General features: G+C 45.5%; 1 protein-coding gene across 5 annotated transcripts in view; it reads right to left on the reverse strand.

Moving 5' to 3' along the window:
• The window catches only part of LOC129825124 (transcription factor HIVEP2-like), a 98,747-nt gene that overhangs the window by 39,730 nt on the left and 33,296 nt on the right, over window positions 1-25,721 (reverse strand). The window contains exon 1 of one of the 5 annotated variants that reach the window (XM_055884937.1): window positions 21,305-22,250. The exons of the other annotated variants lie outside the window; for them this stretch is intronic. The gene's annotated coding sequence lies outside the window, so the exon portion shown is untranslated. Of the gene's footprint in view, window positions 1-21,304; window positions 22,251-25,721 lie in introns of those variants that run through there. 5 annotated transcript variants of the gene reach the window in all.

The raw sequence follows: 25,721 nt of genomic DNA on the forward strand, positions 1-25,721 counted from the left end.
GCCGCTGCTCTGTAATCAGCGTGTTGGGAGACAGGATTTGGGCTGAACCACAATGGGAACCGCATGGCTTTTAATGGGCATTAATCACACAGTGAACCCAACGCTCACTGCTGGGCAAGAGAGAGCGACATGCACGTCCACGGACACGCCGCATCCGGGAACAGATAATCAGTGTCAATTTCTCAACCAAATCACGTCTCCAAATCACTGTGTCTTTCTGTGGAGAGGGGGGGGGATCATGTGTCGACACACTCACACTAACACTTGCACAGGTCCCAGTCAGCGTCACGCCATCAGAGGTGTGGGTGGGGTGAGCTGACGATCCAATAACACCCAATATGGTTGTCATGTACAAAACAAAGGAATGAGAATCCGTTCCCACCCTCCCTCCCCTCACTAGATCTCTCGTTGTCCCTCTTCTCTAGAGTGCAGCCCCGTTCTCACATCATCATTGGGGGGGGGGGGGGTGGCTGTGAGGTTACCAGGTTCAGTGGAGACTGTTAGGGGTGAGTCCACGTACCCACTCCCCCTCTGTCTGTCTGTGTCACCCGCCTCTCCCCCTGAAAAACAACCTAGCCATGCAATGATAGCTAGCCTGGGCTGCCTGTGAGTCTCAGCAGCAGCAGCAATAGCAGCCGGCGTCCCCGCCAAGCCTACTCCTGTTATATGAGGTGGGATCTGGCCCTGCGCTCCTCTGAGTCAGCCTGTTAAACCTATCAAGGCCCCGTCTGTCCAGTTTCCACTAGTTTCGCCTCCCGATACACACCCGCCCGCACTTTTTTTTCTCTCTGTCTCACTCTCTTTTTTTTATGAAGCTTTGGGGCTTTTAAGAGCACCGGGGAGCATCTGGTGGGATTTCTGGTGTGCTGGGGCGGAATTCTCTGGGCTGAAATGAGAGCTTTATGGCTATGTAATTGATGGGCTCGGGGACGGGCAGCACAACAGCAGCACATACCCATATCCTGTACGAGCCGGTCCCCCGTTTTATCGGGTCCCACTGGAAACATGCTGATTGACACTGAGGTTGAGGAGACAGGGGACTCTGTGCACTTCAACACATAAACACTCAATCATAAGTGGTTTGCAGCCAGAGAAGGTGAACATTTTCATATTGTTGGCGTCAGCTTCTCCAGTCAGACGCCAGCCATCTTTACCCAGACAGAAGTGTTCACAACACAAGGGTACTCCAAATCAACTGCCACTACAAGACTGTTCCGTATGATGCAAATTAAATTCCACCATACATACTGCATGTCTGGCAATATATTATTAACAAGTCAGACCACCTTATTCCTATAAATCTTGTTCCTCCAGCCGGAGTGTGAGAGAGAACTTGTTAATTGCTTCCCTCCCATGTTAACGCAGTGTGCTGCATTACACAGTGGTGTGGTTAAGGGCACAGCTGTTTTCTCACTACAGGGAGCTGAACAATAGCCCCTAGCTTTGTCGTCCCCTGGTACGACAGTCACTTCCTCATCCATACCCTACAACACACACAGCGCTCTGATGAACCAACTGCCTTCTGATGAAATTCCCTGAAATCCGCAGGAAACAAAGTGTAATCCGAAACTGCCAAGGCATGGGAAAGAGGTCTATTTTCCACCATTGTTTTGTACACACCACGTTTTTCATAGGGTGGGTATAGAGGGTAACTGGCTCTGGTTGTCCTGTTGACCCTATTTGTGGAAACCCTGGATGTTGATCAAACAAAGGCAGTCTACATCCCCCACTGCCTACAGTCAACATGCCATGGGAGGAAGGCCTTGGTAGAGCTAGGTATCTGGTTTTGATAGGGGATGTCTGTATGGCCAAACAAAAGACACACAGTACAGGAAGTAGGCTACCCTGTTGATAGCGGACACAGTTATTAATGAAGAGCACTCCGTTCACACACACACACACTCAGTCTCGGTGTGACGCAACACTGCCGCACCCCCTCCAGGAATGATTACAGGTGGCAGGACCATGGCCCAGAGGAGCTAATCTCCCCCAGACAGAGGATTGTGAAATGGGAGGGTCACAATCAGACGATCAGACCTTCATGCATTACCTTCCTTGAAAGGGAGAGCTTAGTCAAGAGAGGGGGGGGGGGGGGGGGGGGGGGTACTGGAGGGCTCCCAAAGCATTGTGTTCATTCAGTCCAGCGGCAGAGTGTCACTGCTCAAGAGGCTGCCTGACAGCACCTAGGAACTATGATAAACAAAGGTGTGCTCACACCAAAGCCTTTCACTCAAGGTGTTGAGAGGACACACTTATAGAGCCGCCTGAAAGGTTAGTTCAACACCCGTTTTAACACTGCAATCATGATGTGACATTATCACCAGCTTAAAACAGGGTTTGTCTTGGAATTTCAGATGCCTTAAAACTTGTACAAAACAATAAATTATCTATAAACACATCCCAAACAGTTTGAAAGGTATCATGTCATTTGTCAGCGGGTGACGAAAACATAAAAAATGACTTCCCACATCAGTTTTCCAGCGTGATACCTTATTCAGGTATCAAGCCAAGGCTTCAGATTGACTGCAGACTCACCACAGTGGCGTTAGATGCGGGTAGTATGCTGATACTCTAGCCTTGGCTGTCCTATTCATTATGGACTTTGATACAGAAACTGCTGTGTCTGCACAGAGTCTTTCCCAGCTAATCTCGGTATAACGGAGGGTGTGATAGGCTGTAAAAGGCTTCCTCAAGATAAAGTAGTGCCCTTACCAGAGTCCCTGTCTCCCCGGCCAGGGGATTAGATAGTGACTGTACGGAATTGGAGCGTCTTGTGCAAGCCTGCTGCTGCAGGGACCAGGGCCATCCTCTGAGGCCCCCTATAATAATGTTGTCATTGGAAAGCAGGCTGCTTGCCCTGTCCACACTCCTAATAAAGAGCTAATTGGAAGGGGGAAACGGGGATGTTACCCAGAGCCAAGAATATCTCCCTGTCTGTCAGTCTTTCTGCTGGGGTTTTTCAAAAAGCCACTTCAGACAGAGCGTCTATATGTTAGCAGCAGTGTCTGTCTCTTTAACAGCCGCACTGGGAGGAAGACGGCCCCGTACGCATGACAATAACAATGCCTGAGTGAGCCTCAATATCCATTCATATTCAAGCTAAACTAAGCACAGGAGTAAAGTGACCCACTTTACAAAGCTGGTTGCCAGGCCTGAATTAATTATAGAGAAGGCCAGTGTCACTGCAGCCAAGGCAGAGAGAGAGTTCAGTTTATTTGATCATTTAAAAGCAAGGTACACATACACATTATGCACTTGATTAAGAATCTTCCAGGATGAACACAAAAAGTCATTGTGGTCCTCGCTTTCATGATAGCACTTGGCAAGTTTAGAGAGAGAGGGGGGGAGAGGGGAGGGGGAGAGGGGAAGAGAGAGGGGGAGGGGGGAGGGTGAAAGGGAAAGATAGAGGGGGAGAGGGGAGGGGGAGAGGGAAAGATAGAGGGGAGAGAGAGTGCAAACGAGGGAGTGAAAGAAAGAGCAAAAGAGGAGGAGAAAGGAGAGAATCTCAGTGATACGCAGATAGGAGAAAGGAGGACACACACATCGACAGGACAACAGGGTCACACTCAGCCACGGCCAAGTGTTGTTAAACCACTAACAACCAGCAGTCACACCTCCACAGACACAACACCGTACACAGCAACATCCCCCAAGAGAGACATCCACTGCTCTCCGCTCTTCACAGCCACATTGAGGAAGAGGCCAGGCCAGGTAAGGAGAGGAAGGCCTGCTGATATACCTCGATCTACTCATATCAACAGACAGACAGCATCTAAAGAAACATGCCATAGGGGAAACAGTTCTGATCCATTCACAGTTTTTAGACAACAAATGTTATTCAGTCCAGTAAGAGCCTTGTATCAAGTGGACTTAGTCATTTAATGTGATTATGACCCTAAGCTGGAGGAATGTGTCGGTCGGTGGGACAAGAGGGTTTCTTTTAGCGTCTGGTTGAAGTAGCTGGGGGGAGGGGGTGGGGACTCACAGCTGTGGCGGTCAGCACAGGAATTCTATCCAACAGACTGGGGAGACCAGAGGGAACACTACCTCACACTACTGACTGACTGCAGACAATGTGTCAGGCTGGAAGTCTGTACCGGTACCCCCTATAGCCTCGCTACTGTTATTTTACTTTTGCTCTTTAATTATTTTTTATTTTTCTATTTGCTTATTTTTTCTTCTTTTTTACTTCAGTTTGAGTAAATACTTTAACACTTATTCTTCTTAAAACTGCATTGTGGATTAAGTGCTTGTAAGTAAGCATTTCACTGTAAGGTCGACACCTGTTTGATTCGGCGCATGTGACTAATACATTTGATTCAAAATGGCTTCTTCTATTAATTCGACCTAGACAGAACTTGATGGGAATCCGGGTGTAGTTGTGTTTAGAGACCTGATTTCTCCTGACCATGTGACACAAGCAAGAAAAAAAAACCTGAGTCTTGGTTATAGCCTACAATAGAATTGGCCTCTAATTAGGGCCCAGAGGTTTTCCTGGGTCAGTGCTTATTAAAAAAAACGCAGAGCCCTATTCATATTATATGAATGAACAGTTACCATGTAGCTGTACTGTAAGAACTGCAATACACTTGTGTCTTTCTTGACCAACCATTCATACAGTACAGTGTGTACTAGAGGTCGACCGATTAATCAGGGCCGATTTCAAGTTTTCATAACAATCGGAAATCGGTATTTTTGGGCGCCGATTGGCCCCCCAAAAAATATTTTATAATTTTTTTACACCTTTATTTAATCTTTATTTAACTAGGCAAGTCAGTTAAGAACACATTCTTATTTTCAATGACGGCCTAGGAACCGTATGACGGCCTAGGAACTGTAAGGTTGCAAGATTGGATCCCCCGAGCTGACAAGGTTAAAAATTCTGTCGTTCTGCCCCCAGATTTTTAGCCTTGTCAGCTCGGGGGATCCAATCTTGCAACCTTACAGTTAACTAGTCCAATGCTCTAACACCTGATTACATTGCACTCCACGAGGAGCCTGCCTGTTACGCGAATGCAGTAAGCTAAGGTAAGTTGCTAGCTAGCATTAAACTTATCTTATGAAAAACAATCAATCAATGACTGTCATTGCTTACTTAACCATAAACATCAATGCCTTTCTTAAAATCAATACACAAGTATATATTTTTAAACCTGCATATTTAGCTAAAAGAAATCCAGGTTAGCAGGCAATATTAACCAGGTGAAATTGTGTCATTTCTCTTGCGTTCATTGCACGCAGAGTCAGGGTATATGCAACAGTTTGGGCCGCCTGGCTCTTTCCGAACTAATTTGCCAGAATTTTACGTAATTATGACATAACATTGAAGGTTGTGCAATGTAACAGGAATATTTAGACTCGTGGATGCCACCCGTTAGATATAATACGGAACGGAATAAACGTTTTGTTTTCGAGGTGATAGTTTCCGGATTAGTCAAAGGTATATGGTTTAGAGAGAAATAGTCGACGCGTTATAATTCCTGTAATAACTTGCGGCTGAACTTGAAAGGGGTTCCTTCGTTATTTTACCGTTCATGTCTTCCATAGAGAATGTCTTGATCTACTTCAAATAAGGTCTGTGTTTCGCGGAGGAGCAGACTGACAGGGGACCATGCAGACAAGCTCTGCTTCTTGCACTACAACCCAAAACTTCTTAACTGGGAATATTGAAGACCCATGAAAGCTGGTGGTTCATTTTTACATATGTGCTCATGTTATTTGAGACTAAATTGATTTTATTTATGTATTATATTAACTTAAAATAAAAGTGTTCATTGTTCATTCAGTATTGTTGCAATTGTCATTATTACAAAAATGTGTGTGTGTGTATGATATATACGACGATTAATCGGTATCGGTGTTGAAAAATCCTAATCGGTCGACCTCTAGTGTGTACAGTACACTGTTCTCTCTAACCCTGGCAAAGTAGAATAAGGAAGAGCAAGTTCATGAACCTGATTAAGCCACAATAGGTTTGTGATACCTCGTTTACTGACTGTACCGTAGGCTTACTGTAGAAGCTGTATGACGTAACTGATGTTCCATTTAATGTTATACTGACCCATAATATGGGTGACTTTAGAGACACTATAAACTATATTCTTAAACTCGGCATAATGGAGATAACTGAATCGCTTAAAACTGGCTTCATTGACTATTACTTTATTGAATAAGATGCAGTATGTACACTAAACATTAGATGGTTTTGTAATCTTTCCAATAGAATTAATCCTTTCATTACTATCCATTGAGTGTCTTCCCTGTTTATGTTAATAAGGCACCAGATCCCAGCTGGGTATTCACAGTTGAAGGCTTAAGCTGCTGATGGAAATAAGTCTAAGAACATTTCTCAACAGAGCAGCTGCAACAATATTCCGGATGCTTCCATAATAAGGATTTTATGTGGAGAAAAGGGAGGGATGTGGGGAGAAACTCCAAGAAAAAAATATGGTACTTCTGCCTGCATATCTTAAATGATCTGTCTGTAGACTTGTCTGAGTGGATTGGAAGTGTGGTGGAGAAGGACACTTTTTGATACACCACTCAAGTGGCCTTGGAACGGTGAGGAACTGCTGATACTCAGAGAAAAGCCATGAGTAATATACTGTGTCTGTTCAGCAACAAAAGTTCCACACTTAAATTATTCTAAGGTCCCTGTGGATTCAATACTGTATTGCTGTTTTGTTCTGATGGTTTATTTTATTTGTGTTCTGGGCCATTATTTCAATGCCTGAATGTAGCCATATACACCCCCGTTCAAAAGTTTTTGGGTCACTTAAAAATGCCCTTGTCTTTGAAAGAAAAGCAAAAAAAAATGCACATTGAAATAACATCACATTGATCGGAAATACAGTGTAGACATTGTTAATGTTGTAAATGACTACTGTAACTGGAAATGGCAGATTTTTTATGGAATATCAAATCAAATGTTATTTGTCACATGCACCAAATACAACAGGTAGACCTTACAGTGAAATGCTTACTTACAAGCCCCTAACCAACAATGCAGTTTTAAGAAAATAACTTCTTTTTTTAAGTTTAAAAAAAGTAAAAGATATGAAAAACAAATAATTAAAGAGCAGCAGTAAATAACAATAGCGGGGAAATATACAGGAGGTACCGGTACAGTGTCAATGTGCGGGGGCACCGGTGTCGAGGTAATTGAGATAATTATGTACATGCAGGTAGGATTATTAAAGTGGCTATGCATAGATAACAGAGAGTAGCAGCAGCGGGGTAGCCCTTTGATTAGCTGCTCAGGAGTCTTATGGCTTGGGGATAGAAGCTGTTTAGAAGCCTCTTGGAACTAGACTTGGCACTCCGGTACCGCTTGCCGTGCATTAGCAGAGAGAACAGTCTATGACTAGGGTGGCTGGATTTTTAGCTGTTTCATTAAATAGTAGCCGCAAAACACCAGTCTCAACGTCAACAGTGAAGAGACGACTCCAGTGTCTGTGTTCGTTTGCCCATCTTAATCTTTTCTTTTTATTGGTCAGTCTGAGATGGCTTGTTCTTTACAACTCTGACTAGAAGGCCAGCATCCCAGAGTCGCCTCTTCACTGTTGACGTTGAGACTGGTCTTTTGCAGGTACTATTTAATGAAGCTGCCAGTTATGGACTTGCGAGGCATCTGTTTATCAAACTAGACACTAATGTACTTGTCCTCTTGCTCAGTTGTGCACCGGGGCCTCCCACTCCTCTTTCTATTCTGGTTAGAGCCAGATTGCGCTGTTCTGTGAAGGGAGTAGTACACGGCGTTGTACGAGATCTTCAGTTTCTTGGCAATTTCTCGCATGGAATAGCCTTCATTTCTCAGAACAAGAATAGACTGAAGAGTTTCAGAAGAAAGTTCTGTTTCTGGCCATTTTGAGCCTGTAATCGAACCCACAAATGCTGATGCTCGAGAAACTCAACTAGTCTAAAGGCCAGTTTTATTGCTTCTTTAATCAGAACAACATTTTTCAGCTGTGCTAACATAATTGCAAAAGGGTTTTCTAATGATCAATTAGCCTTTTAAAATGCTAAACTTGGATTAGCTGACACAACGTGTCACTGGAACACAGAAGTGATGGTTGCTGATAATGGGCCTCTGAACGCCTATGCAGATATTCCATTCAATAGTCATTTACAACATTAACCATGTCTACACTGTATTTCTGATCAATTTAATGTTATTTTAATGGTAAAAATAATAGCTTTTTTTCAAAAAACAAAGACATTTCTAAGTGACCCCAAACTTTTGAACGGTCGTGTATGTGGCTGTGTTTTAACACAACACCGACAGAAATTCCCGCCCGAATGTTTTTGTGTTGAATGGCAACAAAAGCTGTGAGATTGAGAGAGCGATAGTGAGAGGCGTGTAGCCGGAATCGAGCTGCTGACGCTAAAGGAAGTGGTCACGAGAGGTGTTAACTTGACTCCCCTGACAACAAGACTACACACAGAGAGAGAGCGAGAGAGAGAGAGAGAGAGAGAGAGAGAGTCACACACAGCTTCCGCTCTACAAAGAACATAAAGGACGGAACACGGGCTTAAGACTAAGCAGTAGGAAAAAGATAAAGAAAACATTTTCATTCATGTTTACCATACAACAGGGCGGGGGCCGAAGGAGCCCAGCACTCTCTCACACCTTGAGGGCCCACCCCAGGTTTCCTGACAGGGAGCAGGCTATAAGACATGGACTCGGGGAGTAAACACTGACTGACTCTCTGACTGGCAGGCGGTGGAAACACTTGGTTCCACATGAGGAGGAAAGTTAGTCAGATTCCTACTGGGTCACTCAACAACATGTTCCTTCCCTAGGAGGGAGAGGAGGAGCTGGATTGATCTCGCTCTCTTTCTTTCCGTGACCAAACATCACCCATGGAAAACAGAAACACACACAGACACAAACACACAGGGGTTGTGACAGAGCATATTCCACTTGTTCTCCTCTCTCTCTGCTTCCAGTCCCCCTATTTGACAGCACATTTTTCCAAGTCAATTGGCCCTGCCCAAGGAAAGAAGACAATTGTGTCTTTTATTTTTCCATGTCTGTTATAACATGTTGAATCCACTCCGTGGACAAGTTCATTTTCGAGAAGGGGCCTCTGATGTAACCTGACCGTGACTTTCCATTTATTAGAGGTTCCCACTGCATCACGGAGACAGTCAGAGAGCGACGGAGAGACTCACGGTCAGGAAACATCGTAGCCTCTTTTTTTATCCAGTAAAGTAAGAAGATAAACCCAATTATCCCTTATTAAGAACATTTGGGGGATAATTACTTGTTTTTCCAGTAGTTCTCCTGCGAGATAGCATGGCTCAGCGGTACGGTACCCGCGGCAACAGAGCATGCTAACGTTTCCTGTTCCTTTACCCTCACGGCTAGAGAGAGGAGAGCAGGTCCCTCCTGATTGGCCTTCAACATGTGTGTTGGTAATGAATGGTAGTGGGAAGGAAAACAGCTTTGGGCTCCAATAAGAAGGGAGGGGAGGGAGGGCCCTGGTCTGATTAACGAGGCTGGGGCAGGAGCCACACGGCTGGGGTGGGAGCCACACGGCTGGGGTGGGAGCCACACAAATAGACCCTGTGTTGGAACAGGGCCCCAGAGAGACCCAGAGCCCTGGGCTGGGCTGCCAACCAAGCAACCACACCAACCCTCACAACAGCATAGGTGTTCCTGCCTGTATGGGACTTCCTGTCACTACCATTGGGACACTTTGCAGTCCAGCTGGGATCAGGAGGACAGATGAGGAGGGAGCGGAAAACACGGGAAAACCCACAGGCTGAGTATTACTCTAGTCCCATACTGTGGATAACAGGACTTATCCACAACAGCCTACGCCAAGCCTGCGGCTATACTGTACTATATTCAAAGCTCAAAAAGTGAATATGCCTGTATCAATAACTGATGTGTGTTAACACTTACAGAGTGAGATAAAATACAGTATCACTGTTAACTAACTTTGGTGGACTCTCCTTCCATTCTTCCATTTTCTAGTAAGCCGGTGGCTTATAGCATTTCTCCGAAGTGAGATATAAATTGTCAGAAGATGGGCTTCTTTCTGCGCTCGGCCTGTATCTCCGAGGAAATACCCTTCACTCTCCAGTGAAGTAGGAGTGAAAAATGTGCCAGGGGATAGTAGTTCAGCAACAAGACATCCTCTGCAACACTATTTCCTATATTACCTCTCTCTCTCTAGAGAGTGCTAGCTACCACCAATCAGTGACGGAGGTCGCCAGGAAACATTACATAAACCTCTGAGATATAGATATAGAAATTCAACCATTTTTGGTATTATAACTCTGAGCTCCCACACACACACACACACGCTCAAGAGCGCTGGGCAACCCCCCATCCCCCACCTCTCTCTCTCTCAGGGCTGGGCTGGGTTAATGCATACTGACAGCATAGAGTAGTGCAGAGCAGTGCAGCACAGCGCTTACATAACGTTAGCAGCTGCTGTCTCACTGGGGTGGAGGGTAACACACCACACAGGCTCTTCTGGGACACACACTGGAGTCACAACTGCCTCCCCTCCAATCACACAACCATCAGCCAGTGTGTGTGTGTGTGTGTGTGTGTGTGTGTGTGTGTGTGTGTGTGTGTGTGTGTGTGTGTGTGTGTGTGTGTGTGTGTGTGTGTGTGTGTGTGTGTGTGTGTGTGTGTGTGTGTGTGTGTGTGTGTGTGGTGTATAGATATCTGGGGGGGATCAGAAAGAGTAGTGGAGGGGATTAATCCACAAGTAAACAAACCACATAATCAACTGCAATGCTGTTGTTTTTTCCCGACCTGGAGAGGGGAGAAATATTTCCTTGTCCCCCGCTATCTGGAATCTGGGATTAGTGGTCTAATTGAGCCTGATGTGTTCTCTCAGAGCTCCACCGCTGTGACAGAGCTCTCTAAGGGCTCTCATATGAACAGAACTACCAAACACCCACTGTGGTGGTTAAACATGGCTTCTCGTGGGCCAGGCCAGGAGCTGGGACAACTCTGGGCTCAAGCTGACTGTACTCTACTACTCTACCAGGTCCCAGAAAGAAGCAAGGTATACAGCTAAAATAGTCCACAACCTCTAAACAGGACAAAACTGACAAACAGTAGGAAAAGAGAATAAAGTCTCTACGACATTAAGATTAACCGCACAGGAAAAGGAAACCAACAATCTCCAGTCTACTCGGCCACATCAACGCACCAGGAAACTGACGTGAGCTTACTCAACATCCTCTGTCATCACTTAGCACTGCTCCTGTGAGTTTAAAGGACAGTCAGAAACAACCAGGTAATGTTATAGGCTTCTGTTCTGTATTTGGTGAAAGTCTTTCGCTCCGGCAGAAATCTGTTGTCTGTGGAGCGTTCATGGGAGACCCTACAAAGGTGAGGCATTGTCAGGCTGAATGGAGGACTGTCTGTATTGTCAGGGTACAAGTTCAGCTGTCACGACTGACTTCAGCTCTTGGAAATGATACAACTTCAAGCCTGTCCATCTGTGGGCAACAGTCAGGCTGCAATACTACTGAAAGATAGAAACTCCTCTTGGTTAGGAACAGTTTGTTCACGCTGCAAACCATACTGCACTTTCTATCAACAGCTCCTATTCAGCTCACCCCATTGCAAGTTGATATTCCTCATCCTCTGTTTAAATACAGCAGCGGTAATCTGTGAAATAAGTTTGAAAAACCTGACATTTCAATCACCTCTTCCAAAGGTTTCAACACGTCCTACACACACTGACACAACATATATTTTTGCCCATTTATACTCCATTTCAGCTGCAAATTACCAGAAGCAGGTCTATTTTAGGGTGGAGAGAGAGAGATAGAGAATAGGTGAAGTGTAACGGCAGTCTAAGTCGTCCTCCTCCTCAGACGAGGAGAGGCGAGAAGGATCTGAGGACCAATGTGCAGCGTGGTAATTTTTCATGATTTAATTAACACAAAACAAGACACTATACAAAATGACAAAACAAACTAACCGTCACAGTCCTAGCTGGTGCAGACAAAACACAAAGACAGGAAACAACCACCCACAATCCCCAACACAAAACAAGCCACCTATATATGAGTCTCAATCAGGGACAACGATTGACAGCTGCCTCTGATTGAGAACCATATTAGGCTGAACACAGAAACAGACAAACTAGACACACAACATAGAATTCCCACCCAGCTCACATCCTGACCAACACTAAACAAGCAAAACACATAAGAACTCTGGTCAGGACGTTACATGAAGTAGTATAGCAGTGTTTAATGCCACCATTAATGTGGCCATGAAAGGGCCACCCTGGAGCCCTGTCCTCCTCCTCCTTGTGCCCTGAGGCCCCCCAGCCAGGAATGCCGCCTCAGCTGATGGCCCCCGCAGCCAGATCGCGCTAGCGCTTTAAAGGAATGTCCTACTTTCATATAAAATTGATAATGGGATGTGTACGCAGCAGGAATGGAAAATCGGAGGTGCGTTACGAGGTTTCACATTCCACCATCTCCATGGGCCAGACACAAATGCCACACATCTGCTGGAGGACCTCTGGGAAGTATCTCACTACTCTCTCTCTCTCTCTGTGTTGGTGTTGGTGTGTGTTGGTGTGTTGGTGTGTGTGTGTGTGTGTGCGTGTCAGACTCCAGTCAAAAGGTTTGTAGGTATAGCTGCCAGACAGCCTGATCGAAGATTCCGTAAAAACCTCAACTCTAAACACATACTGTATGTATGAATGACTGACCAGACAAGTCAAATGCACATCCATCTTCCATTACCACTACAGCAGAAAATATGACACCAAAAAAGGACATACCGGTCTGGGGTGTGAGAATACCATACAGAATGAATGTTACACTAGTATCATCATTGGAATTTGATCTGTGCTGTACTTTACAATACATTTTCACGAGTTATTAGTTACAGTAGTAATAACACTACTTACTTTCCCTGTCATGTCAAAAAACAACAAAGGAAATTCTAGCCTGTTTCCAGAGCTTGTGCCCTGTTTGCGTAATTCTCCGGCTTAATATCTTAACACACTTGGCCTTTGCACCATTGGGAGCGTCAGGCAGACCCAGAAAGCAGATTTTCCCCACTCGATTCTCCACAGGTGATCTTTGATCCTGCTGGCAGTCGTTGAAAAAGTATTAATTTGTCATACTTGAGTCAAAGTAAAGATACCTTAATAGAAAATGACTCAAGTAAATGTCACCCAGTAAAATACTACTTGAGTAAAAGTCTAAAAGTATCTGTTTTTAAATGTATTTAAGTACAGTGGTGTAAAAAGTACTTTTCATACTTGACTAAAAGTAAAAAGTAAATGCCATACATTAAATTCCTTACAATACTTTTTAAATGTATTTACAGACAGCCAGGGGCCAATTCCAACACTCAGACATCATTTACAAACGCAGTATTTGTGCTAGGTGAGTCTGCCAGGTCAGAGACATGGGATGACCCCATGTTATATTGATAGGTGTGTGAATTGCATGGGAGTAAAAAGTACAGATTTTCTTTATGAATGTAGTGGAGTAAGAGTAAAAGTTGTCAAAAAAATAAATAGTAAAGTACAGATACCCCCAAAAATTACTTAGGTAGTACTTCAAAAGTCGTTTTTACTTAGTTACACCACAGCCTAGTGGGGTTGGCTACGCTCAGGGGTGTCACCTTGTGACACAGACACAATATCTGGTTAATCCCATGACATTGTATCACTTCCCCTCTTCCTTTTGTTCTGCCTGAAAATCCTCCTGTGTTTGGTTGATTACAAAAGAACCAGTAGCACACGGCTGTGTGAAAAAAACACTCATATTTACAGTATCATTACTAGACCAAACAGCTGCCTAGAAGGCCAGCATCCCGGAGTTGCCTCTTCACGGTTGACATTGAGACTGGTGTTTTGCGGGTACTATTTAACGAAGCTGCCAGTTAGAAATGTTGAGAAATTATTGAAAATTGAAAAGCTGAAATGTCTTGAGTCAATAATTATTCAACCCCTTTGTTATGGCAAGCCTAAATAAGTTCAAGAGTAAAAATGTGCTTAACAAGTCACATAATAAGTTGCATGAACACACTGTGTGCAATAATAGTGTTTAACATGAAATACTACCATATCTCTGTACCCCACACATACAATTATCTGTAAGTTCCCTCAGTCGAGCATTGAATTTCAAACACAGATTCAACGACGAATACCAGGGAGATTTTCCAATGCCTCACAAAGAAGGGCACCTATTGGTAGATGGGTAAATGTAAAAAAAAAAAATCATACATTGGATATCCCTTTGAGCATGGTGAAGTTATGAGTTACACATTTTTGGATGGTGTATCAATACACCCAGTCACTACAAAGAAACAGGTGTCCTTCCTAACTCAGTTGCCGGAGAGGAAGGAAACCACTCAGGGATTTCACTATGAGGCCAATGGTGACATTAAAACTGTTTAATGGCTGTGATAGGAGAAAACTGAGGATGGATCAACAACATTGTAGTTACTCCACAATACTAAGCTAAATGACAGAGTGAAAAGAAGGAAGCCTGTACAGAATAAAAAATATTTTAAAAAATGCATCCTGTTTGCAATGAGGCAGTAAAGTAAAACTGCCAAAAATATGGCAAAGAAATGAACTTGCCCCGGTTGTTAGATATTATGCACATTGATAGCTTGATCGCAAATATCCTCGCCATGTGATTTATCATAGTAGCAGGCAGCAGCAATCTAAACGATCAGACCGAAAACATGCGAGGAAAACTGATCGGGTGAAATTATGAAGCAAGTGGACGGAGACATACAGCTTCACTCTATCCAATAAGAGCAGCAGGATCAACTGTACAGCCTGCCCTTCTCTTTACAAACAGCCAGTTGAGTTATTTAGACTACATAGAACCTCGCACATGACTGACTGACATGAGAAAGACGCGTGCTGGCAGCCGAAAATGTATTTTTTCTGATCATGGATAATTACAATCATAATCGTATCCAGAAAATTGCCCATATCCGTTACGATACTCGTTTTGTCCGACTACTCGGCACACCCATAGTGGCTGTTTTTGAGGATAAAAAGAAACGGAATGGAACTAAACACAGGCAAAATCCTAGAGGAAAACCTGGTTCAGTCTGCATTCCAACAGCCACTGGGAAACAAATTCACCTTTTAGCAGGACAATAACCTGAAACACAAGGCCAAATATACACTGGAGATGCTTACCAAGACGACATTGAATGTTCCTGAGTGGCCTAGTTACAGTTTGACTTTAAAATGTCTGTTTATTTATTGTACAGTCCAGGTGTGCAAAGCTGTGTTAGAATTTTTCTTCCAAGTTGACAGAGTATTTTGTGTTAGATCGTTGACCAACAATTACATTTTAATTTATTTTAAATGTGGAAAAAGTCAAGGGGTGTGAATAGTTTTCAAAGGCACTGTAAGTAAAGCGAGCAAGGGAGCTCCTTTATTTGTGTCAGAGGACAGCATGGGTCTGGTGGGCTGAACCTGAGCAGCCTTGTTTTATGGACCTGTCGCCATCACAACTGATCTCTTGACTGTGTTTGCATGTGGTTCAAACAGACAGTTAGGCCAGTGTGTTGTGCTGTTTTGCTGTACACTGTGCTACTGCAAGGCTGGGGACAGTGTGCCATTTACATATATTTCTCCTTCCTCACACACTCCCTCTATGTAACCATGTGCACCACTCATTCACACTCCCTCACTACGTTTGCTGTTTTGAAACCGAGTGATAGACTGTTTCTGTCTCTCCTCTTGCTGGTGTGTTCTCCTCCATCTATCCTCATGTCTCAGCTGCTAAATCCTACAGTTATTATTCATGGGCGTAAAATGCCACCCACTCTACAGCAATTTGGCTGAATGGTTGCCAGCTCTCTCTCTCTCTCCCCCTCCCTCCCACAACAGCCATGTCTCTAGGTTGGCTTGTAACCCCGCAGACCTACATGATGATAAATAATAGGCTCTAGGTATTTCCCTCCACTATCACTCTGGTGGAGAGAAGAAGAGTAGATATGGAAAAATGCTAGAATAAAAGACATGGGAAAACGATAATAAAACTATATACACTTGCAATCTCTTACATCCATCTGGTTTATAGGAAAATAAGGGGGGGGGAATCATTAAAATGAAGACATCTGTATGCATAAGTCCCCAGATATTTTTATGGGGGTTTGGGTCCACCTGTGCTATGAGTAATGCAGGCGGACTGGCCTGGTGATTTTTCCAGCATTAATGAGCAGTGTAGCAGCAGTCGTTTCTGGAAGGGAACAAGCGAGGGAAAGAGAGGGAAGTGATTGGTGAATCTGAACGAGCAAACTGCAGACAGGAAACTTTCCCAGCCGCGCCAGACAGAGACTGGATCATTTCAGAGGGACATCGTCTACGAGAGTTGAAGCTGATCCTACTGTAGTTCAGAAAGCCTCTCAACAAAAGGCTCAATGGTGGAAAATATAGAAAGGAACCAAACGGCCAGCCTGCTAGCAATTAGCCTTCTAGCTATTTTGAGCCATTGTTGAGTAGCCTGGCTGTGCCACATTGAGCCCCTGCATTGGAGCTCCATTCTACCTCCAGTCCCCTCGCTGTTGGTGTGAGGTGGTCAGAGTGGACGTGGCCAGGAATAAGACTGGGTGGACAGGTGGTATCACCTGGAGTTGAAGTGTTTACTCCAATGGAACACAGTCCCAGTTTCCTGGTTGCCTCACAATATCTGTCTCACCTCTACATGGAGCCTCTCATTCATTAACTCTCTTTCCTTCTCTCCTCTCTTTCACCTCCCTCTCTCTGCATGTCCTCTCAGTCTGCCATGGGCACTGTGTCCCGTGTCAGTGGGCCATCTGTGTGAGAATCCCCCTGGCCCTGCCTTTCCACTTCCTCTGTTTGTGTGTTTGTGTGTGCGTGCCTGCCTGCTTGCACCCGTGCGTGTTTGTCCAGGCCTGGTGCCATGGCCTCCAGCGCTGGCAGTCAGGCTGTAATGACAGAGCACCAGCAGCTAACCCTGGACACTGAGGGGTTCTGCCCTGCCAAACCACTGACACTAGCATTAGCATCTGTGCTAATCCTCCCATAAAGGCTAGGAACCAGCACATCTAGCCCACCATCTAACCTGACACACGGACCACATACACTGGGCTTTCTGATATGCTAAAAGTGGCCAAAGTTAGCCCTAGAAGTACAAGCAATATTAACCCATGGTAACTGTGGGAAAGGAATACTGATTGTGAACACAATGGACATGAAGCATGGTGGGCCTGCTGTTGTATTTTCAAAAAGGTACAATATGTTATTGACTGAGAAATAGATGCATTCTGTTTTTCCCTCCCTCTGCCCCTCACTCTCCTCTCACTCATCTCCCTCCCCCCTCTCTCACTACCTCCATTGTTTTCTCTTTACTGTTGAGCACAGTGCGAGCACAAAGACATGTTTGCCAGAAGAACAGAGGCTGGGCTGTGTTAGCCTGCCTGATACCTACTGAGTAGGAAATGGGTAGGAGGCAGGGAGAGGAAAGCTTGCCCGCCTGGCAGTGCCCGCTGCCCGGGCCTCTCTCTCTCTCTGCCATGGACCTGGCACCAGCAGCTGCCGGGCAGAATGACAGAAGGTATGAGGGGCTTAGACCTGCCACGCCCTGTCAGAGACCACGGCACAGGCACTCTCACAGTAGGAGATACACTTACCCGAAACACTCAAACATTACAGTCCAACAGGACACAGTCACCCATCTCCAAACACATTTCCACAGCTAAACTTACTGGTCTGTCTGTCTGTCCTTACCACATTCTTCACAGGAACAGATGAATCATAATCCTCCATAGGAAGGTGAGCAATACATTTTTTGCTGAGACAAGCCCATTGTGCAGCTACAGCAGAATAGTGAAAAGATGTTTGCCGCAATGGACCTAAATATAGAATGAATCGGGGATTCAATGATTATCATAATGCCTATGTGTGTGTTTCCAGGATTGCTGAGGCCGAAATTGCTTTTTCCATTCAATCAAGGCATTTTCTGTACAGCGGCTGTGTGGAAGCATCCATTCAGAAGAGTGTATTGAACAGCTAGTGCTTGAGAATGCAAACCTTAAAGGAAGTCGTGTTGGCTTGAGTAACTCTAGCTGTGTGGTTATGTTACCGCCTACACAGCGGGGACCAGATAAAGGTCACATCAATAGAGGTAAATGTCCACACTGGAGGAGCACGGCCGAGCTAGGCAATTACCCCCACTGGTTCTATGCACAGTCACTGTGGCCAAGCTCCTGCTTAGAACACACTTACTTTTCAAAGAGAGCGAGAGACATGGGGGGGAGAGGTGTGTGAAAAAGAGAGCAAGAGCGAAACAAGAGGATGCGAGAGAGAGGAAGAAAGGAAGAGAGAACTTGAGAGAGGGGAAGAAAGGAAGAGAGAACCTGAGAGGGACGGAAACAGAGAACGAGAGAAGGAAAAAGACAGAAAGCGAGAGAGAGAGAAAGAAAGAAAGGCCGTGAGAGAGGAGAGCAGTGATAAAAGTACTGACGTGTACTTCCTCCTCTGAATCAGACAGCTGAACGCTCCTTGAAAAAAGGGTCACTGAGGATCACACGTCTCAGGTTAAGACACTGAGCCCATCCACCTGGATCCTACTGTACACTACAGCAAACATACAGAGACAGGACACTGCACAGGACAGCCCTTCTCCCCAACCACAGGGCTCTCCAGAGGGCGGTGCGGCCTGCCCAACGCATCATCGGGGGCACACTGCCTGCCCTCCAGGACATCAACCACCCGAGTTATGGCCTGTCCACCCCGTTATCATCCAGAAGGCGAGGTCAGAACAGGTGCATCAAAGCAGGGACTGAGAGACTGAAAAACAGAGATAATGACAGAGAAAAAGCCATGGACAAAAACGACCCCTAGCCTGGTCACAGATCTGTATATGCTTGAGCAAAAACGTATCTGCTACCAGGCTAGTCTGACCTTGGGTGAGGTACATGGGCAGAACAAAATCCCAACCTACTCCAATACTGAGAATGAGAACATACTGTAGGATACTGGATGTGAAAAATGCACAGCGATGGTCATTGATGTGGGAGTGGAGTAGCAATAACGTAGCTTGCAGTAAAGCCTCTCTGCATAGTAGACCGTTGTAGAGTGGAGGGAGTGGGACTGACTGTGTGACTCACTTTAGACAGGACTGGAGGCAAGCAGTAAACACCAAGTTAGATGGAAAAATAAAGTTGGGAGACCCCCTTCCCACTGTTTGGGCTCCAGGGTGAAATGCCTTATTATCCTTTATTACAGACTCTCTCTCTCACACACACACACACACACACACACACACACACACACACACACACACACACACACACACACACACACACACACACACACACACACACACACAAAAAAATCGCTCGCGAACACTCAAAAACAGGCTCGAGGCTAATCAAATAATCGCAAACAGAAAACAAGCAACAAAGAATGCAGCACCGAAACCTGCACATAATTACTGGCCTGTCCCGCTGCCAAGAGAGTGCAACTGATAAAGCAGGGGCCGGATCAGGTTGTTCTCGATGTGGCTCCATTGCAACCATAGTAGTGGTTGCTTAACGTAGCCCTGCATAACATTACCCGTGCACTTTGAGGCCTATTGGAATCCAACTTGGTTTCATTGGTCCCCACCGACAGATACAGATAGTGAGACAACTGACCAACACGCCCCATCACCCCACCACAATGAGGCGGTAGCGTGGTACCCACCGCTCAGTCTCTCTGCCCTGTCAGGATGCAGGAGTACTGCGCTATAGCATCCACTACTACACACACAGCACAGAGCCAGGACGTGAGGACATTAGACAAACATTAGCATGAGCACACCGTGTCTTCCCTCCCATAGCTTCCTGAAGTTAGGGTTAGGACATAATCTCTCAAAAGGTTGAGATGAGTTGAGAGGCAGTAGGAGGCCAGACAGGAGCCTACAGTGAGGGAGGGAGTACCCGGGCAAAAATGTCCCCACAAACGCCCTGAAGCACTGCGAGAAGCAGTGCCACACATTCTAAATCGTCTGAGAATTTGTGAATGGAAAAATGGTTTAGCACACTTGGCAGAGGCACGAATCCTCATTCCACAGTTATCAGACAGGGGTATTACAGTTCTCTTCTCCGCAGAAAAACAGAAAGAGTGAGAAAAAGAAAAGCGAGATAGTACATAAAAGGAATCTATCTGACTGACTGTGGTGGGCAGGGAGAGAGAGAGAAGGAGAGGAGGGACGGAGGGAGGAGTAGAAGGGAATGTTGTTCAAGTTCATTTACAGGTTGTGGTCATTTCACTCCTGGACTACAGGAGCTAGAAAGAGTGCGGAAGAGAGATTGAGGTTGGGGTTTCTGTTGCTGGGGTGGTGTGTGTGATTAAGCATGCAGAGTGGCAGGAAGATAAGCTTTTCCGAAAGCAACATCTTTGAAATTGTGTGTATGTGCATGTGGGTAAGACCTGCGGGAGGCAAGAGGTGTGTGTACGTGTGGTGTTTCCCTGCCTTATCACCAGGACATTCCCTCACATAGCAAGTTATTCCAGTATGATCACACACACACACAGACAGAGTGAGAGAGACAGACAGACAGACTCGCTTGCTCGGGGTGCTAGGCTGTAAAAGGAACCCGTTCTTGTTAAACAACATTGTCCCTCTCCCTGGGGAATACAGATGGAGGGAGGGAAGCTTGATTTAAAGCATGCAACGGCGGCTGGGGGGGTAGCAGTGCAACACTAGGAAGGTCCTTTCCTTAATGGAGAAAACTGACAGCTCTGTGTAAGCTCATCAGTGGAGCCCAGGGGGAAGTGACCGGATGTCCTACAGCCATGCTTCCTACAGACTAAACAACTAGTGCAACCCCACTGGAGAGCTCCTGGAGAGGAGAGCTAGAGGACAGGGGAATGACGGAGGGAGGAAGGGAGATACGTAAGAAAAGGTGGATTGCAAACAGGCAGGCCAGGCTGGCATTGTTTCCCTCTTATCTCCGTCTGGGAGACGCCTGCCGAGGCTGTGCAAACAAGGAACACAGAGCAGGCACACACACACAGCCCTGTGACAACCCCTGCAGCCCAGACCAGGCCCAATCTGTCATACACACACACAGACAAGCAAAGTGAAGGCTGAATCGCTACAACAACACACAGCAGACAGTAGGTAACACAACACACAGAGCAGAAGGCCCCCCTGCCCTGTCTGTCACTATCAGCACTCCGGTGGCAATCCAACAGCCACTGTCATCCCCCATTCAGTTTACAAAACACACTGACAAGGAAATCACCTTCTCAGCAGCAACACCAGAGAGGGAGACAGAGAAAAGGAGAGAGGGAGAAATATTTGGTCTACCAACCTGGCTATATCAGCTCCCCAGTCCCACAACATCTCCAGTCACCGACAGCATTCCTCTGGGGTGAAACTCCTCTTGTCCATTCTCTGTGGTCACCAATAGAAAAACCAAACTGCAGGGCCAAACTCCCATCAATCAGAATAGCCACTCACTGGTAGAGAGAGAGTGTATGCTTGTTAGGAGACCTACTGATGTAAGCTAGTCACCAGAGAAAATACCCAGTCAGTCATGACGCATACTTAGGAACAGAAATAGCAATAGGGCCCCCAGAGGGATTATACAACAGACTACATTTAGAGGCACTTCCACTGGCCCAAAGACCAGGCAGGCAGAGGCTTATACACACTCTCGCTCTCTCTTTCTCTCTTTTTTCTCTCTCTGTCTCTCTCTTTTTGCTGGCCCCCGAGTCTTTTTTCACAAAGTAAGTTGACATTTTCCTAAGCAAGACATGAGCACAAATAGAGGGGTCAAGTGAAAGGCAACAGTTAGGGGGTAGAGTGGTAGGAGCATGGCTGTTGCAGGATGCTGCTCTCTCTTAGTTATGGCTGCATAATGAATGGAATTGTAATCAAAATTGCAATATTGACATGTGCAATATCAATATCGCAAGAGGCTGCAATTTGTTTTAAATGCCACGAATGTAACATTTTAATGTAAAAAGCGTCTCCCTGGGAAGCTCTGACCAACACTTTGGTTCCTAACCTGTCACAACAACTTCTACTGTACCTGTCATTGTCATGCCAAACAACACCAACCATAGAATCAGAATACTCATTTTATTTCTATGATCCCAACAGTTCACCCAAGTGTTTTGATCTAAATCGCAAGTAAAATGGCAATCGCAATATTTGCTAGACAAAATAGGAATTAGATGACATTCCCATATCGTGCAGCTGTACTCTTTACTGTTGTGATGACACAGTAGCACAGCCTTATCGGGGCAGCCTGGCAGGCCCCCGGGGGTTGTCCTGTCCCAGAGAGTGTGTACCGGCCAGGGGGCCATAACAACATGGTAACCCCCCCCCCTTCTCCCCTCTACCCCTCCCGCCCTGCTTGCTTCCCCTGCCGCCTGTGACTCCCCCTCTCCCCCTCCTCCATCCCACTCCTCACCTCTATAAATATCTCGCCAGGCCAATACTGCAAAATCCTGTGCCATCTCTGGCCCCGTCCTCTGCTCTCCGGTCAACGGTATGATTTGCTCCTGTCTTGCTCTTTCAACATGCGGCTACCACCACATTATCGGCCACGGAGAGTGACATTGGGACAGGTCAGCACTGCGACAAGGCATCACAGACAGTGGGGGAGAGAGAGAGAGAGGGAAAGGGAGAGAGGGAAGTGCGAAAGGAGAGAGGGAGAGAACCCGTGCTGAGAAAAAGCCTCCAGCCACAACCCTCTTTGCAGCAGTAGTGTGAATATTAGTGCATGTTTATGGTTCTGTCTCAACCACGGGTATGTCATGTGTGACAGCGGTGCGGTTAGTTTGTGGGTCACCGTGTAACATTCTCCGCATTGCATACATTCAGGGTCACACATGGCCAAAATAGCAGGCATTGTGGAGAAGAATTCACCTCAACACTCGGCAGATGACAACAAACACGTATGGCAATTGTTTTAAGTGGACCAACTTGACCAAGGTTAGACACCAGTCCCGTGCTGGTGATAAATTGGTTAATAACGCCCGTGCTGTCACGCAAGACAAACGTACACATCTATCATAAGCCCACTGTTACTTTGCCCTTACTGGAGAATCCAATTTACAGGTCTAAAAATAACTTCACCTCTGTTGACCTCTATGGGTAATCAGGAACCGGTGTGGGCAGGAGACAACTGGGAATAGTTGGCCCTAATACGCACACACATCAAGGACTCCCGGGAGACCTGACACCATAGCCACTTATGGGCAATTCAAAGTAACCAACACCTGCTGTGAACAGAAGTCAATAGTCCACACTGTACACCTCTTAGTAAGAGCGCAGTGCTCCTGAGCAGTGAGCAGTGAGCAGTACCAGACGCATAGTTGAAGGCACGTCTGAGACAAGATCAATAGAGCACAGTTTCACATAGTTCACAACGACATGCCTAGTTATTTCTACCATGCACGTGTATTTACAGTGGTAGGCAATAGAAAGAGAATAACACTACACCACACAACATATGAACATATGTTTGGAGAGAAAAACAGGTAGTTGCTAACGAAAACAGTCAGCAGTGTTTAACACGCTCAAGACTTTCTCAGACTTTATCTTAAAGAGACAGTCCCCCATCCTCCTGTACTGGTGAAATATCTTCATTAGAGAAACATGTTGGTTATGTAACCGAGTTAAACTAGGACAGTTCTCTATCATGTTGGCCCTTTCGTATTTTCAACATACTCGGAGTATAAATAATGAACATACTTATTGTGGAAAATGCACATATTCGTATAAACGCGCAACATGCCCTGGATACCGAGCAACAGAATGGTATAGTAGCAACAGAATGGTGTTTTATGAATATTGTATTTTGATTGTCTTCAATCAAAAACGGTATGAAATACCAACCAAGTTGCTCTGTTCTGACGTCCAATACACAGGGGCCATCCTCCTTCATCCCAACTCATCCTGTGTGAGGGGGGTTTCCCACACAGATCACCTCAGTGTCTTGATGAGAGAATCAACCACCTCTCCTCTCTTGGCAGGTAGACTAGCGGTTAAGAGCATTGGGCCAATAACCAAAAGGTCGCTGGTTCAAATCCTGAACTGGCAAGGTGGAAAAATCTTCCGTTCTGCCCTTCAGCAAGGCATTTAACCCCCAACAACAACTGCTCCCCGGACGCCGATGACGTCGATTAAGGCAGCCCCCCGCACGTCTCTGATTCAGAGGGCTTGGGTTAAAAGCCAAAGACACATTTCGGTTGAATATATTCAGATGTGCAACCGACTAGGTATCCCCAGGTACATGTATCTCTGTTCTACACAGCTGAGGTGCATTTAGCTAACATTTATACATAAAACACAAACTCTCTCACTGTCCACGTTTGAAAACCATTTAGCTAGCTAGTAAAACAGATTAGAGAACCATGTAGAGTTCTTCAAGTGGAGAATTCTTTGAACACTTCTTTCACATTCTTTGAAGATCATTTTGCAGTACCTCAGGTCAATGCATTGCCTTATGGGTTTCTATACTATAAAATGTCTAGCAAGATTCCAACCTTTTCCATCCAGGACCCTGCACAACGTCAGTCCCAAAACTCTGAGTGGAGTGTACCCTTTTAAAAGGCTACAAAATGGCAAAAAAATATATATAACCTAAATGTATGCTATAAAAAGTCAGTAAGCCTCTTTCTGGGACAAGAGCAAACAGTGTTAATTGAGGACTTTCATCCACTCCATTACATCCCCTCCTTTACAGCATCAATATTTCATCTCAAGTATTGCTGGAAGTATTTTACACACGCTGATATCCTGCTAGAAGAGTGTATTCCTATTAACACTTGAATAATTAACCAACATAGCTACCTCGATGAAATGCTTGCATCATACTTGAGGAGCTGAAAATAATATTATTTTGAACGTATTTACGGCGCTGCGTATGCCTTGTTTAAAGCAGGCAGAGAGGCGGGAAATTAAATAATATGTTTTCCCCAAAAGCAGGTGGCAATACGACACCGTATCTCTGTGAAACCCATTGCCTTCAGGAGTAGTTAACCCCAACGCAAGTGATCAGAGACCTGGAATCATTTTGAACTTCCTATAAAACAGGAAGAGAAAAAAAGTAACAATGGCCCTCTTAAAGATGTTACATTTCATCAGCCACATATTGGATATCTGTGCCTAATGTAAAGTGGCCATGAGAGCCACACTGAGAAAGAAAAAACGGATAACTGGACAACACATTGTTAATTTTTCAATGGACATTTTCCCTCACATCATTCCCCATTTAACTTGACAAATGTGCTCCTTTAAGCAGATATTGAATAAGCAGATATCGAATGAGTTCATCACATTTTATCGCTTTTTATATCACTTTCCATTCTCTCCTTTTAGCCAGGTAGGGACAGAGAGAAGTAGAAACACAGTGTGTCACATGTTCCTGGCAGCATCAGCCTCTCTAATGTGACCAGAGTTAGAGTCATATTTGACCTGGCGACCCCTGACGCTCCCTGGCCAGGAGGTGGATCCCCCCAGCAAGCCTTGGGGGAGCGTGAGGGAGCCTGACAGAATGAGAGCAAGCGATCATGAAAACAGTCCCTCAGCAGCCCCTCCAAAACAAACACGCTCTCATGCAACCCAAGGCACAATTGCTCATCGGAGTGCAAGGCAGTGACTCGCTCTCAGCCAGCCATCAGGGACCCAGTTAGTAGTTACACAACGCAACCCCGCTTGCCTGTCTGCGTGTTTTCCACCGTCAGCCGAGTGGGTATCCCACAGCTGTCCCCGAT

The sequence above is a fragment of the Salvelinus fontinalis genome, chromosome 27 (assembly GCF_029448725.1).
Source record: "Salvelinus fontinalis isolate EN_2023a chromosome 27, ASM2944872v1, whole genome shotgun sequence".
Lineage (NCBI taxonomy): Eukaryota > Metazoa > Chordata > Actinopteri > Salmoniformes > Salmonidae > Salvelinus > Salvelinus fontinalis.